Below are 13,739 nucleotides of genomic sequence, written 5' to 3'. Positions count from 1 at the left end.
GCCAAGGGCTTCCCTGGTTGGCTCGGATGGTGAAGACTCTGCCGGCAGTGCTGGAGACCTGGGTTCGATCCCTGGGTCGGAAAGGTCCCCTGGAGAAGGGAATGGCAACCCACTCCAGTATTTTTTTCTGGAGGATTCCATGGACAGAGGAGCCTGGTGGGCTACAGTCTGTGGGGTCGCAGAGTATTTGAAAACCAGATCTCGGTTATCCTGCCCCACAGTGACCAAGTTGGCGTTAAGTGGCGGGTCCACTCGGGTTCTAAGCCAGAGTTTCTCCACCTGGGCACAACTGGCATTCAGGGCCAGAAGATTCTTTGCTGCAGGGATGTCCTGTGCTTTGCAGAATGGTTTAGTAAGCTTCCCTGGTCTCTCCCCACTAGATACCCGTAGCATCCCCAGCCCCAGTTATGCCAATCAGAAATGCTCCCAGACGTTGCAGAGTCCCCTGGGAAACTAGACTGCGCCTGGCTGAGAACCCCCCTGGAGCCTGTGTTCCTTCTCCCACCCAGGGCCTGCCCCTGCCCTGCTGCTCCGTGTATGACCAGGACTCTACGTACGTTTGGGTTCAGAGATGACCCGTGCAAGTGTGTCTGCATGTATCCGACACAAGAACTTTAATTGAGCGTCTGCTGTGTACACAGCACTATAAGGCATTGGAGCTGAGAGTGAGACCACAGGCAGGAACTTCTGACAGTGCAGGAGCTGGAGGATTGACAAAGAGCTAGGAGAGGCTCTGTGTCCTCACAGAGAGTCTGGTTGAGTGGACACGCGTGGGCTTATTGGATAACCTCCTTGCATGGTGGGGAGTGTGGGTGAGTCCTGGGGGTGCCCAGAGACACATAAACACACACGGCGGGTGGGAAGAATAAAACTCACATGACACCTGTGGGACTTCCAGTCATTCCTCATCAGGACCTAATAGGCAATATACTGTCACTTAAAATAAACTTCCCCCTTTGCTTTATCTGAGGATAAACCATCCATTTTTCATTTCTGAAAACCCAAAGACCTTTAAAAAAAAAAATCTGACTATTTTGGAAATGTGCCTTTAAAACAAACACATCAGGAAGAGCTCCTGGGCCTTTGCCCTTGTAGTTTCAATTAATTGGTGCCAAAAATATCTGTTGGTGCCACCCATAACCCCATATCTCTGGGTAAATCAGACCCCTGGAGAGATCAGGAATCCTTGGGAATTATTTCTGAAGGCCCCCAGAGAGTAGCTAGTGAGTGTGCGTGTGTGTGTGTGTGTGTGTGTGTACAAGGTTCTGTACCCACACGTACAAGAAAAGAACATCAGGTTGTTCATTTTTCTCCTGCATAAAGTCCCAAGAATGCATTTCAAACTCTTCCTGTCTGTCAGCCTCCCCTCCCCGCCCCCCAAATCTTTGGTTAAGTCTTAAGACTCACAACAGCAAAGAACAAAGCCACAGCCATCTCCCCCTCCCGACAATGTCAGCTGTGAACTGAAGATCTGAATAGCCTTTAAAATTGTTTTATTGTTGTCAGCGCTGCAGAATGGTGTGTAATCTTTGTGTTCTGGAGAATCTTTAATTGGCACAAAAGGGCAGTTTAGCTGGCTTCTTGGAGGAGGTTTGTCATGCAAACGGTTAGTGCCTGCCACTCACAACATATAGGGCTTTCCAGTCTGGTTTTCGTAGGCAACTCCCTCTGCTTAATAGCCTTGTCTGTTTCCCGAGGACTCCGGGCAGAATCCACGGGAAGGTGACGACCCCCCCTCCTCTGCATCCACACTGCATCCCCGCGTTCAGAGCCTCTGAGCTCATCAGGGGCCAGAGGAGGGTGCAGAATGGGTCTCCTGTGGAGGTGGAAGCCTTCAGCTATTTAAGTGTTTTGTTAGGAGTTGAGAGCATGGGATCTCAAGTTTCCTACCTGGGTTTACATCCTGAACAAGAGGCCGTTTTTATGGCTACTTGTATTAGGGCAGTGCTGGCTGCTGAGATAACTAACCACGCACCCCCCCGCCCCGATTTCAGGGCTTAACCCAGTGGAAGTGTATTTCTTGTTCACGTAACAGTTCTGTGTAGAGGCTCCCTGTTAGCCTTTCTGCCACGTGGTGATTCAGGGATCCCAGTTCTGTCTGTGGCTTTGCCGAGGACCATAGGATGTCTGGCAAGAAGCTGAGTACCAAGGCTGTATCCCTTAGTCCTCACAGAGGTCCTTAGAAGATAGCAGTGTGCTTGTTATGCAGGTGAGAACACTGAGGTTCAATTAAGTGAAGTCTTTTTTCCAGGATCACATGGGAGCCTCATAGGTGCTTTGGAGCCAAAGAAGGAGAGACCTGGTTCCCCCCCAACCCCCAGCCCACTGCTCAGCACAAGAAACTTGGGTAGACCTAGCTGTTTTCGCTGTTTGCCACCGAAAAATTGAAAACTTTTGCTGCTTTTTTACAAAGCCCTGTTCTGCCTGTGAACAGCTGTTCCCTAGTTTCTTCACTGGTGTAGCAGGTCTTTGATTTGGGGGCTTTGTCCAGAGGAAAGGGACAGACACATCTCAGCGGACTTTGGAAAGGCTGAGCGGGGTTGGGAGGGGACCCCAGACAGTTTCCAAGCTCTGATGCAGAGGTCGGCCTCACGGGGCCTCAGGTGTGTGTGTGGGAAGGGGAAGGAGAGCTGTTTATTTCAACTCCAGAGCGGTAAACACAGCATGTGGCCTCAGTGGAAGGCGTTCCTGTTGACAAGCTGGGCTTTCTCCTGACACAACCACCGGTTAATGGACTCAGGCTTTGGCAGTTCCGAGGAGCGTGGACTGCCAATGAGCCGGGCTGCCCCAGGCGCCTGCCACGGCTGCTCAGAGATGGGCTTCCTTCCGAGCCCCGTGCTGCTGCTGAGATGGCTTTTTCAAACAGAGAAGTGGTTAACCGCAGCCCACCCCTAGGTGTCTCCTAGGATCCCCACGCCCCACCCCGCGAGCACTACCTGCAGAGCCTGCCTGAGCTCCTGGCTTCTGCTTGTGCACTGATGTGAGACCCCCGAGGGGGGCAGACTTGGCTAGGGAGGTGGCCAAGAGGAGGCTCTGTGCCGGGGGCCGGGGGCTGGAGGGTGGGCAGGATGGGTCAGAGAACTGCCCCCTGCAGACTCTGAAGCCACTGGAGAAAGCCTGCTCTTGTTCCATGTCGGGGTCTCGGGGCCTCTGTCCCCCTGGACTATTCATTCCTGGTCCAGTGTGCCGATGGAACGTGTCGCCATCATAAGTGGGAGTCATTTGAAAAGCTTGAAAACGAGAGGGAGGAAAAGCCGCGCTTTCGGCGCTCTGACTGGCCTCTCCTAGCCTGGGGCACAGAGCGAGCCGCCACTGAGTTCCCCCGTCCATCCTCCGGCATGGACACTGGGTGCGGCCCTAGGGGCTCGTTCAGGGCGTAGAGAGTGCGGGGCCGCAGACCCTCTGTGCAGCCTGGTCCCTGAGTGCCCCCCGTCCGCTGTCCTGACTGGCACCTCCTCTGGGCTCCGCAGCCTCCTGGCAGGGTGAGCACCATGTCTGGGCACGTCCACGATGGGCTGGGAATGGCTGCAGGCCAGAAGCCAGCAGAAGGGCCAGCCACACCAGCACCCCCGTCACACACACACAGGAGCTCTGGGCCGGCTGGCATCTCATGAAGGAGCTGACAGGGCAGCGCCGGCATCGCCCAGGGTGCCCAGATTCTAGACTCCTCAGACTCTTGCCGGCTTCCCATTCCATCCCTCAAGATGTTTTCCCAGTTGACGCTGACGGCAAAGCTTTCGTTTGTTGCTTACTTCTTGTGTTTTGTCTCAAAGTACAGGACTCGAAGCTCTTAGGACGCCCTGCCAAATATCTTCGTTTCTTCTCTCAAGAGAGGAAAGGCCGCAGGCCTCTGAAATATGTATTACAATATTATCAGCCCCCATATCCAAGTCAGATAGAGTCCTAGTGACGTCTCTCTGCTCCGTTCAAGGCCAGCACTTAGGTCACTGGGTTTCTGAATTCTTGTGTTGTTGAGCCAGAGACGCGAGGAAGGCCACCACGACGTCCCGGCAGTCTCGGGAGCGGCACAGGACGGTTCTCTGCGTCGGAAGGAATTCAGGGGTCCCGTGCTAGGTTCTGGTGCGTGGTAGCCCCAGTTTTGACCGTGGGTAGGAGACCAAGCTATTTGCTGCTTTCTTCCCGCTTGCTGCCACCGAAGTGTGGATTTCTTCTCTTTGGAAAACAAGCAAGGACTTAACTGTTAATCCTCTGAGAGGGTGGCTGCTTGGTCTCATTGTTACTGCTTCTGTTTGTTTGTTTGTTCTTTCAAATAGCGATTGAGTGCCTGCTGCGTACCCATGTCCTCAGCCCTGAACAGAGCAGGTGAAACCTCAGCCCTCATGGAGCTTCCAGCCAAGCACGTGGAAGACAGGTCCTGCTGGGGGCGGGGAGCAGGGGCCACGGGGTTTCCTGGGGCGCTGGTGGTAAAGAACCCCTGCAAGTGCAGGACGCATAAGAGACACGGGTTCGATCCCTGGGTCAGGAAGACCCCCTGGAGATGGGCATGGCAACTCACTCCAGTATTCTTGCCTGGAGAATCCCATGGATAGAGGAGCCTGGCGGGTTGCAGTCCCTAGAGTCGCAAAGACACGACTGAAGTGACTTGGCATGCATGCCACAGGGAGAGGGCGGGCGGGGGCATCTCCTGGCCCATGGAGCCCTTTAGATGACCAGGGAGCCCTTGCTGTGGGGTTGGGGGAGGCTGATGGCACCAGCCATAGACGGCTCTTGGCGGTGAGTACTGCAGCCTTGAGCCATTGAGTGGAGATGGGGCAGCCCCTCTATATTCCTGCCTTGGGGACACACGGGGAGAGAGTGCCACCAGAACCCAAGCTCCTCCCAGACCCCGAAACCCGGGCTTTCTGGTCTCAGCCCTCTTCTCTGGGCTCCCGGGTCCTGATTGCGTGGGTTTTTTTCCTGGAATGGGATTTGTCTTCTCATCTGTGCTCTGGGTAAAACCTCCTCAATGTTTCATTTTTACATTTATGGTTTAATCTCAAACAGCATTCTGTTTAATAATGGGTAATTCATCATTTCCTCCAAGAAAAGAGCAGGAAGGACAAGTCAAAAGTATCAAGATTAGAATCTCTGGTTCTCAAGTGAGGGCAAAGCCGTGGTGAAAGGCTGGGGCATGTCTGCACTGATCGCAGCTGGTGAACTTTGCACTTGTGCTTGTTCCGTATGGAGGGGTGTCAGCGGGCAACAGAGTCCTGGTCACACTCAGGCTACGGCTCCGAGCCCTACTCTGTGCTGGCAGACACTTGCCTGGGCCCAGTGTGTCTATGATCCATTTAATCCTTTATGATAGGTTTGAGGAATGAGAATCTGATTGTTGCACATGGGGAACTGAGGCTGGGAACGGGCAGGTAACGTGTCCAGGATCCCACTGGCAGCCACACCCAGGTCGGAGCCTCCGAAATGCCAATAATGCTTCCATTGCACGTTAGCCATTCACTGTGGGCCAGCACCAGGAGATAGAGCTCTTCTAAATGTCCGGCTTGTAAAGATAAGACATAAAGAGTTAATAATAGCATCTGTCGATGTAACTAGTCAAAGCAGAAAGCAGAACAGAAAACAAAAACTTCCTCAGTGTTTCTGAAGCCAGTCTGCAGGACCCTCATTGACATTAGCCGAGGTTCAGGCTCCGGCCAGAAGAGCGAGAGTTTCTGAAGCTGGAGAGGAGATTTCTTGTTGCTTTCATCTGAGTATCTGCCTCAGCCCTGGAGTAATATATTCAGAATTTTGAGATTGAATCATTGAGCAGGACTTAACAGGTCTACCTCTGCCTGTGTTTGGCTGGGTTTCAGACCTCAGCTGTAGAGACGAGGCGCTATAAATAGGCGAGGGGAAGAGATTCAGCACAAAAATCCTGTGTTCTCAGAACTGCCACATTCTACCTTTGGGGCCAGACTGTCCTCGTCTTGGGGACATGAGGTTTGCAAAGTGACTCGCATGAGTTTGTTTCCCTGCCAGCCCACACTCCAGTCACTTAATGAGAGGTGACTTCAGCCTTAGCCTCAGTGTCCTGAAGACAGGACAGAGCTTCTTGCCAGCCAGTGAAGAGAGGGGGGAGGTTTGGAATTAGCAGATGCAAACCATTATATATAGGATGGATAAACAGCAAGCTCCTACAGTATAGCACCAGGAACTAAATTCAATATCCTGTAATAAATCATAATGGGAAAGAGTATGAAAAAGAATATATATAATTGAGTCACTTTATACCGCAGAAATTAGCACAGCGTCATAAATCAGCTGTATAAAATAAGACAGAGGAGTGGGTTTGTATTGCTCGTGGCCATTAGGCTTTGGCGGCAGGAAAGGACGTTGGTAGGGACACTGATGGCCTTTCAGGATGCCGGTGGCTCACTAGGAATGCTAGGAAAGTGGACCCAGGGCATTGGAGAAGGGGAGACCGTCTCCTCCAGGCTCATGGTCAGTGCGCATTTCTGCAGTGACCTCCCTGAGGCTGTGACCATTAGACGTCTGCATCTCCCCGGAGTCAGTGGTCTTCTCTTGGGTTGATTTTTTGGAGAAGACTACAGAGAAGCAGGTAGCGGGTAATGTGTTTCAAAAGTGTACATCCGTTCTGCTTCAGCACAGAACCAAAATAATCTGTAACCTATTCCACCCAAATAAATAAGCCAGCAAATAAATCTGCTTTCATTGTATCGTCTTCTTCATAAATATCCTTTAAATTGAGGCTGAGTGACAAGATGTGCTTTTGCCACTAAAATGGCATCACTGATGATACTGAAAGAGCTTTTAAAATATCGCAATTGTCATTGAAACTATACTTTTTTTTTTCTCTCTCCTTTGCTAGTAACTAGGTCTCTGGGGAATTTTAAAAGTGACAATTGGTAAATTGTAGCCAGTGATATTTCTTCCTTTCTGAATGCCATTCGACGCTGCCTTGATTGGCTCCAGATATCCCAAGGAAGAAAAACATTTCATTTGAAAATATAAAGCTTACTGGAGGACATTTGCTCCCTAACTTTTACGCTTTTGCACAAGAGGTAAGGAAAAGACAGCAGTGGTCGAATTTGGCCTCCAAGGAACGTTACTACCCTCAGAACCAGTCTCCACCTGTCAGTTTGAGTCCAGGGTTGTATATGCTTATTAGATTCTCAAATATTATTCAGTCTGATTGCAGCTGTTACACAGAGACATTAAGACACGGGTAGGAAAGATAATAGAACTATAAATTGCAAGACAGGTTCTTATGAAATCAGTAAATTATTCATTTAAGAGTCCTCTCCTTGTTGATTTCATGTTGCTATGGCACCTCAAGATGGAGGCCCAACCAGGGTTCTTACATGGATGCGCTAATCCTGGTGGAAGGCAGATAATGCATTACGTATAACCTTCGGCCACATGATAAATTGCCTCTTTATCTGGCAAATTCCAAGGAGATCTACTGGAGAGAACTGAAAGAGATATCTCACAGAGGCCAGCGTTTCTTGGAAGGGGCCCAACTGTCTCAGGGTTTGAGTCAGAATCTGTTTAAGAACGCATTAAGAATGCATTGTCTTGGAGTGACTTGCCCGTCTCCTGAGATGTTGAGAACACCGTGGGCTCACAGTTGCTTTGGCGTCCATGCTACAGTAGACGCCTGACTTCATTTATTATTTTGATGGGCAAAGAAAACTGCCTGCCAACAGTCATGCCCCCTCCCAAGCGATTCCCAGCTGTACTTCTGTAGTCCTCCTCTCCCCATTTACACTGTGGTTTCTTGCTGCTTGTTAAACTATTGCACTTAGGAAAGAGAGCATGCATGGTCAGCCTGTCACTCAAATTTGACAGAGTGGGAGGGTGTTTGGGGAGGGGAATTATGAAACTTGGTGTTGCCTGGGATGTTGGGGTGATCCTTTGACTTGGAGAAGTCTGTTCATCTCTGGGGTCTCAACATCCTCATCTGAAGCGTGAGGGGTTTGGGCTGAGCCATTTGGGTGGTCCCTTCTCCTCTGACATCCCGAGACTCTGGGCCTGTTACTTGTATCTGTCCCCTGTTTGCCAACAGCCGTGCTGCTATGAGGACTTCTGAAGGCCATCTGAAAGTGAAAGTGAAAGACGCTAGTCGTGTCCGACTCTTTGCAACTCCATGGACTGTATAGTCCATGGAATTCTCCAGGCCAGAATAGTGGAGTGGGTAGCCTTTCCCTTCTCCACGGGATCTTCCCAACCCAGGGATCAAACCCAGGTCTCCTGCTTTGCAGGCAGATTCTTTACCGACTTAGCCACAAGGGAAGCCCAAGAACACTGTGTGGGTAGCCTATCCCTTCTCCGAGATCTTCCTGACCCAGGAAACTAACCAGGGTCTCCTGCATTGTAGGCGGATTCTTTACTAACTGAGTTATCCGGGAAGCCCAAAGGCCGTCTGAATGTGCCTGCATTTAGAAAACTAGGGCCAGGCCGCCCAGATGCATTGGATTATGTGGACATTTTGTGTGAGGGAGACTGTTAAGAATTTTGCAGTTCATTCTGACAGCTTGATCAATGGAGTGGTTTTGCATGGTGTCCATGTAGGAAGTGACTGAGAAGGAAGTATTTTCTAAGAGAGAGTCTGGCTATGTGTTTACGTTAGGTTTTTCTCTGCAGATTTTGTTCTAAAAGGCAACAATAATAACCCAATCCAACAACCTTTTTATATTTGATTCCATTCACCATGACGCCTCTTAATTCTGCCTTTGATTTCTGTGACCTAATAGACTAATTATGTCTTTTAGTGTTGTGAGGTAGATACTCTTATCCCTATTGCCTGAATTGAGGTCTGTTTAGGGACAGAAAGCACACCAGCTGTTTATGCAGAGAGTTAAAAGATTGGGTTATAAAGTTAGCTAAACTGTGTGTTAGGCACTCAGTTGTGTCCAGACTCTGTGTGAGCCCATGGTCACATGGATTCTGGTGCAGTAGATCTGGAGAAGGGCCCCCGATGCCCATTTCCAGAAAGTTTCAAGCGATGCCAGCGCCCGTTTGGGGCCACACTTAGAGAAGGGTCCCCGGGTGTAGCCGCCGCAGGAAGCAGCCCCACCCTAGGACTGATTGGGCTGGGATTACTCAAACTGTCTGGAGGAGGGGGTCTCTGAAGGAGGGGCGGGGGGGGGGCGGTGCGTGCCCCCTCCCCAGTTCTGCGGTTGTCGGGAGAGGCTGCACACTGGGCTTCGTGACGGGTGCAGAAAGGCACCTGTGGTGCAGGATGAAGAAGCGTTGCTGGGCGGTGCTCACAGAAGCTGCACGCTGAGGGGAAGCCGACTGCAAGGGGCGCATCTCGTCTCCCTCCTCCTGCCCGTGAGTCTCTCGCGCGCGCCCCCTCCTGGCAGATCCCGGCAGGGAGCCCGTGGCAAAGCAGAGATGGTGCGAGGTCTGCAGGGTTCCAGCTCCCGCCGCAGCGCTGAGTATAATAAACGCATGTGTTTGGAGCCGAGACCTCACTTTACAGCCGGGGAAACTGAGGCACGGAAGCAGTGGCAGATGTTCCCAAGCTCTCCCAGCTGGCCATGGCAGAGCTGGGATGTGAGCCCGCCTCCGGAGGCTGCACCTGACCCCTGCGGCCATCTGTCTGTCTGTCTGGAGCTCTCCTCCTTGCTGTCTCTGCCCATCCTCGGCCTGCACTGGTGGTTGCGTCTTGTCTCCTGCCCCACCTGCCAAGTTGGTGTCCTTACGGCTCAGTCTCCCTGCCCCCGCCTCAGGCATAACCTTAATGTGAACGGGTCCACATCGGTACCCCTACCCTGACTGTGTTTCGGGATGCCAAGCTTGAAAACCTCCAGTGTTTCTCCTCCTCTTTCTGTCACCCTCCTCCCCAAATTAATTTTAAAATGTGATTCCCTCTGCACTCCAGTCCTCTCTCTGACTGGTGCTGTCAGCTTTGGAAGTTCTCTCTTCCGGTTATTTCAGATTCTAAGGATATATTTTTCTTTTCCTCAGTCCGCCTCAGTAGCCTCTTAGCGCTTTCTTTCCATGCCGGTAAGCTGCCAGTGGGGAGACGTGCTGGAAAAACAGCTCCTCAGAAACGCTTGCTGCTCAGCCGCAGCCTCCTGAACAGAGCCAGGGCGTCTCCGAGAGCAGGATTCTGTGCTGTTTGGCGGTCGGACCCTGTCTCCCTTCCGCGTTACCCTCCCACTTCTCTGGCCCCCATGAACTAGCCGTGCTTCTGACTTGTCCTGGCCTCCTGTGGACTGCCAGGGTTGTGCTCGCCACTCTCGTGTAGGAGACGGCACCATTTCTGCACGGCCGGCACGCTCCTTCTTGCTGGAAGACCCAGTCGTCACACCACCTGCCCTGTGCAGCCCCTCTTCCATGGGATGAAGGGGGCCGTGGGGGGACGTGACAGCAGATGAACACCCCTGCTCTGAGCCTGCTGCAGGCTGACACGCCCATGTTGCGGGAATGTCCCAGAGCCGGCTTCCCTCCATCAGAGCTCCGGGGGCCTCTGGGGGTCCATTTCTCCAGCGGGACTCATCCCCTCCGGCACCTCCCCAGGACAGCGGGACTCATCCCCTCCGGCACCTCCCCAGGATGAGGGGCCAGTCTGAACTGACTCCTCTCCCCTCCTGCAGATTACGCTCTGACTTAAACGCCCGTGTGTCTGGGGACGGGGTTCTCACCACCCTGTTGGTGAAGGAGGAACATCGCAGCCTTGCTTTCTCCTCAGAGAAAAGGCATGTCATGCCCTTCCCGTCACCCCTAGGTTCCCAAGCGTTTGAGAACCAGAAATGAGTTTGTAAGGGGCTCTCCTCGCCTTGTGGAATTAGAGCTGAGGTATTGCTTTCTTTTCACTTCAGTTAATCCGAATGAGCTGAGTCTCCTTTTTTATAGGGAAGGGCAAAACCAAACCAAATCCAGCCCAGCAAAAAAAAAAAACAAAAAACAAAGCTTGCTTGGTGCCAGAATTAGGCTCAGAAAAGAGTTTCGGTCATTAGGGTCATGAGAGAAACGGCGTTTCTGAACCCTCCTTCTTGCAGAGCAGCTGACGGTGGTGTCCTTACGGTACATACAGATAAGATAATACGTGGGACCCCAAGCACCCACGTTTCTCAGCCTTGCCTTCCACATGCGTGTGTCTGGGAAGCTTACTCACTGGTGAGAGGCCTTCTGTTTTTCCTCTGAGTAAGCTGTCAGGCAGTAAATTCCAAGTTCCGTGGCTGGTTTGGAGTTGGGAGGATGTGAGTGGTGGCCCATCGTGAACGTGGACGTGAGACTCAGTTTGAAAGAGCCCCCTTACATCCGCCACCTGGACTTTGCACTGAGTGCTGGTATTTCAGCGTCCTGCGCATTTACGAACTGCTGGTATGTTCAGACTCCCCCAGGCCTGCCCAGGTCCTTGGCGGGAGCTGAGTCTAACAGATGAGACAGCGGTCACAGCATCTTCCGCGGCGGTCTGAGTGTGTGCACGTCGGAAGGCTGAGGGAGCTGAGCTGGGTGTGGAGGGGTGGGGCTGCTGGCGTCTGAGCTGGGCTCCAAGGCTGGGTTGGTGTCCTCGGGTGGGGAGGGGGGATGCAGCCTGGGGTGCGGGTGTGGGAGGTGCAGGAGGCCCCCCCAGGGCTGGCCCACAGGGTCTGTGAGGGGCGTCCTGAAAGGGAGGGGCGGGCCCCTGCTCTGTGGCTCGGGGGCTGTTCAGGTGCCCCCCGAGGTGAGGGCCGTGGTCAGGGCCGTTCCTGCGCATCCCATCAACGGTCATCGTTCCTCCGTTCCTGAGAGCACTGCTGGGCTCTTCTTTTCCGCAGTTCTGCCCTTGGCCCCTCATCTCTCGTCTGTGCTGTCCCCCAGGTGCCCAGACTCCTCTCAACCTGCAGCTCGGTCCTCCACTGCACGCCACGCACGCCGCCAGAGGCACGTTCTAAGCAGCAGATCTAGTCACATCATTCTGCTGCTCCGCACCCTCCTGCGGTCCCCGTCACCCCCCGAACAGAGCCAGAGGCTCCCTGGGAGGCAGGCGCGCCCTTCGGGGGGATTCCCCTCTGCCTTCTCATCACCCCCAACTTGAGCCCCCCACTAGATGGATGTCCTCTTGCGGCCCGGTCCCGTGTCCTCTGCTGGGAGCCCTGTTCCGTGCGACCTGCTTAATCCGTCCTTCGGCCCGCAGATGCCTGCGGCCATGCCAGCCTCCCTCTGTCCAGCCCCCGTTCTGCAGCCTGTCCCCCAGTCGCTAGGCTAGGAGCCCCTCCCGGGGCCTTGCCCTGTGCCGGGCCCCATGAGGAAAGTGTGCTGGGGGGATCAGAAGGGGAGAGTGAGCGAGGAAGGCCCATCTGGAGCCCAGGGCAGTGGCCAGCCCGCCTGCATTTCTCCCGACAACTTTGCTGGGTCCAGGCAGCCTCATTTCTGCTCAGGGTGGTAGAAAGATTACTGGAGGAAATAAGCAGCGGAAAACTCATTCGTATATAATGACAGCACCCTCCCCCCTTGTCCCAGGAGGAAATGAGGTTTCCATACATCCTAAACATCCGCCTCCTTTCAACATCTGCGGAAGCTCAGTGGAATAATGAAAGATAATCAGCATTGGGGCTGAGATTTCTTTTCCTTGGGCAGACCCTTTTGTCCTACTATCATATTTAACTCTCTCCGCCTACCCCTGGGGGCCTGGGGAGCTTACGTGTGTGGACTAGAGACTGGCTTGTTCATCCCTTTAGTTTTTTGGGGTGTGGGGGTGTAGCGGTGTGTATAGCGCATCTTTCTGAGCCAGGAACACAGCTCCAAAATGTGCTCAAATGCTGCAAAATGATGGCACGTTAAAGCCGGCGGTGCATACAGGGCCAGAGAGGAAGCGAGACATGCCGGCAGAGAGCTCCAAGCGGGCCGCTCTGTCTGAGAAGGAACCTGCCGCCAGGAGCAGGCCCGGCACCTTCACTCAGTCCCTGCCCAGAAATGCAGCCCGTTTCGTGGTCATTTATGCGTCATCGGAGCCCTTAAGGGTCATTAAAAGCCCTGGGTTTGAGTCCCAGCTGTGCTGCCAACTGGCGGAGTGGCCTTGGGCAGGCCACGTGGCTTCAGGAGCCCAGGTAGCTGTCGTCTGTCGAAGGTGGGAGTTGGACGATCTTGGAGAGCTTTCTGGCCTCCCAGTTCCACGTGTTCGTGAAAAACCCGGGGTGTGGGATTGGCAGTGGGGCCTGATGAGAGTTCTTGAGGGAGAGTGTGTCCCCAGGAGAGGGGAATGGCAGCACGGGGAAGGAGGGGAGGGCTGGGGGTGGGCAGGGGGCTCCCCGGCGCCTGTTGGGGGAGAGTGTCGGGTCTGCCCTGCGGAGGGGACGCGGCCCTTGAACTTGAGCCACGTGGCTCTGGGGCGCTGAGCACTAGCTCTGGAAGTCTGAATTGGCCAGGGAGGCTCCTGCACTGCCCGGCTCTCAGTGCACAGAGCCCCCGTACGCGCCCGTCCTGGGTGGCCAGCTGGGATGGCTCAGCAGCTGTCCCAGACCACCGTGCTGTGGACATCTGGCGAGACTCCATCAGCTGTGGCCTGAAGTTTCTTTCCTGTCACTTTTTCCCAGCACGTGCAGCTCCGTCCCAGTCCCTGATCAGCAGCATCTTCAGCTAAGAGCCCGCTGGGTGCCCAGAGCACTGCTGGACACTGGTGACTTCTGTGTTGTGTGGTCCTTCTCCTGGTTGCCATGTACCCCTGCTGCCCTACTTGTGTCTTTACCTTTGGGGACCTGGGGATTAACCCAGCTGGACTGGGCACCCAGAGGCTACTGACCTCTGCCCTGGGACAGATGGTTACCACCCCTTCTCCTGTTGGTCAAACG

At 53.6% G+C, this 13,739-nt stretch overlaps 1 protein-coding gene across 10 annotated transcripts in view; it reads left to right on the top strand.

Moving 5' to 3' along the window:
• Nucleotides 1–13,739, top strand: part of MSI2 (musashi RNA binding protein 2) — a 403,990-nt gene that overhangs the window by 212,865 nt on the left and 177,386 nt on the right. The gene's annotated exons all lie outside the window — the stretch shown is intronic.

This window comes from Bos mutus, chromosome 19 (assembly GCF_027580195.1).
Source record: "Bos mutus isolate GX-2022 chromosome 19, NWIPB_WYAK_1.1, whole genome shotgun sequence".
Classification (NCBI taxonomy): Eukaryota; Metazoa; Chordata; class Mammalia; order Artiodactyla; family Bovidae; genus Bos; species Bos mutus.
The sequence above is the reverse complement of the archived record's forward strand: the minus strand, read 5'-3'. Positions and strand labels throughout refer to the sequence as shown.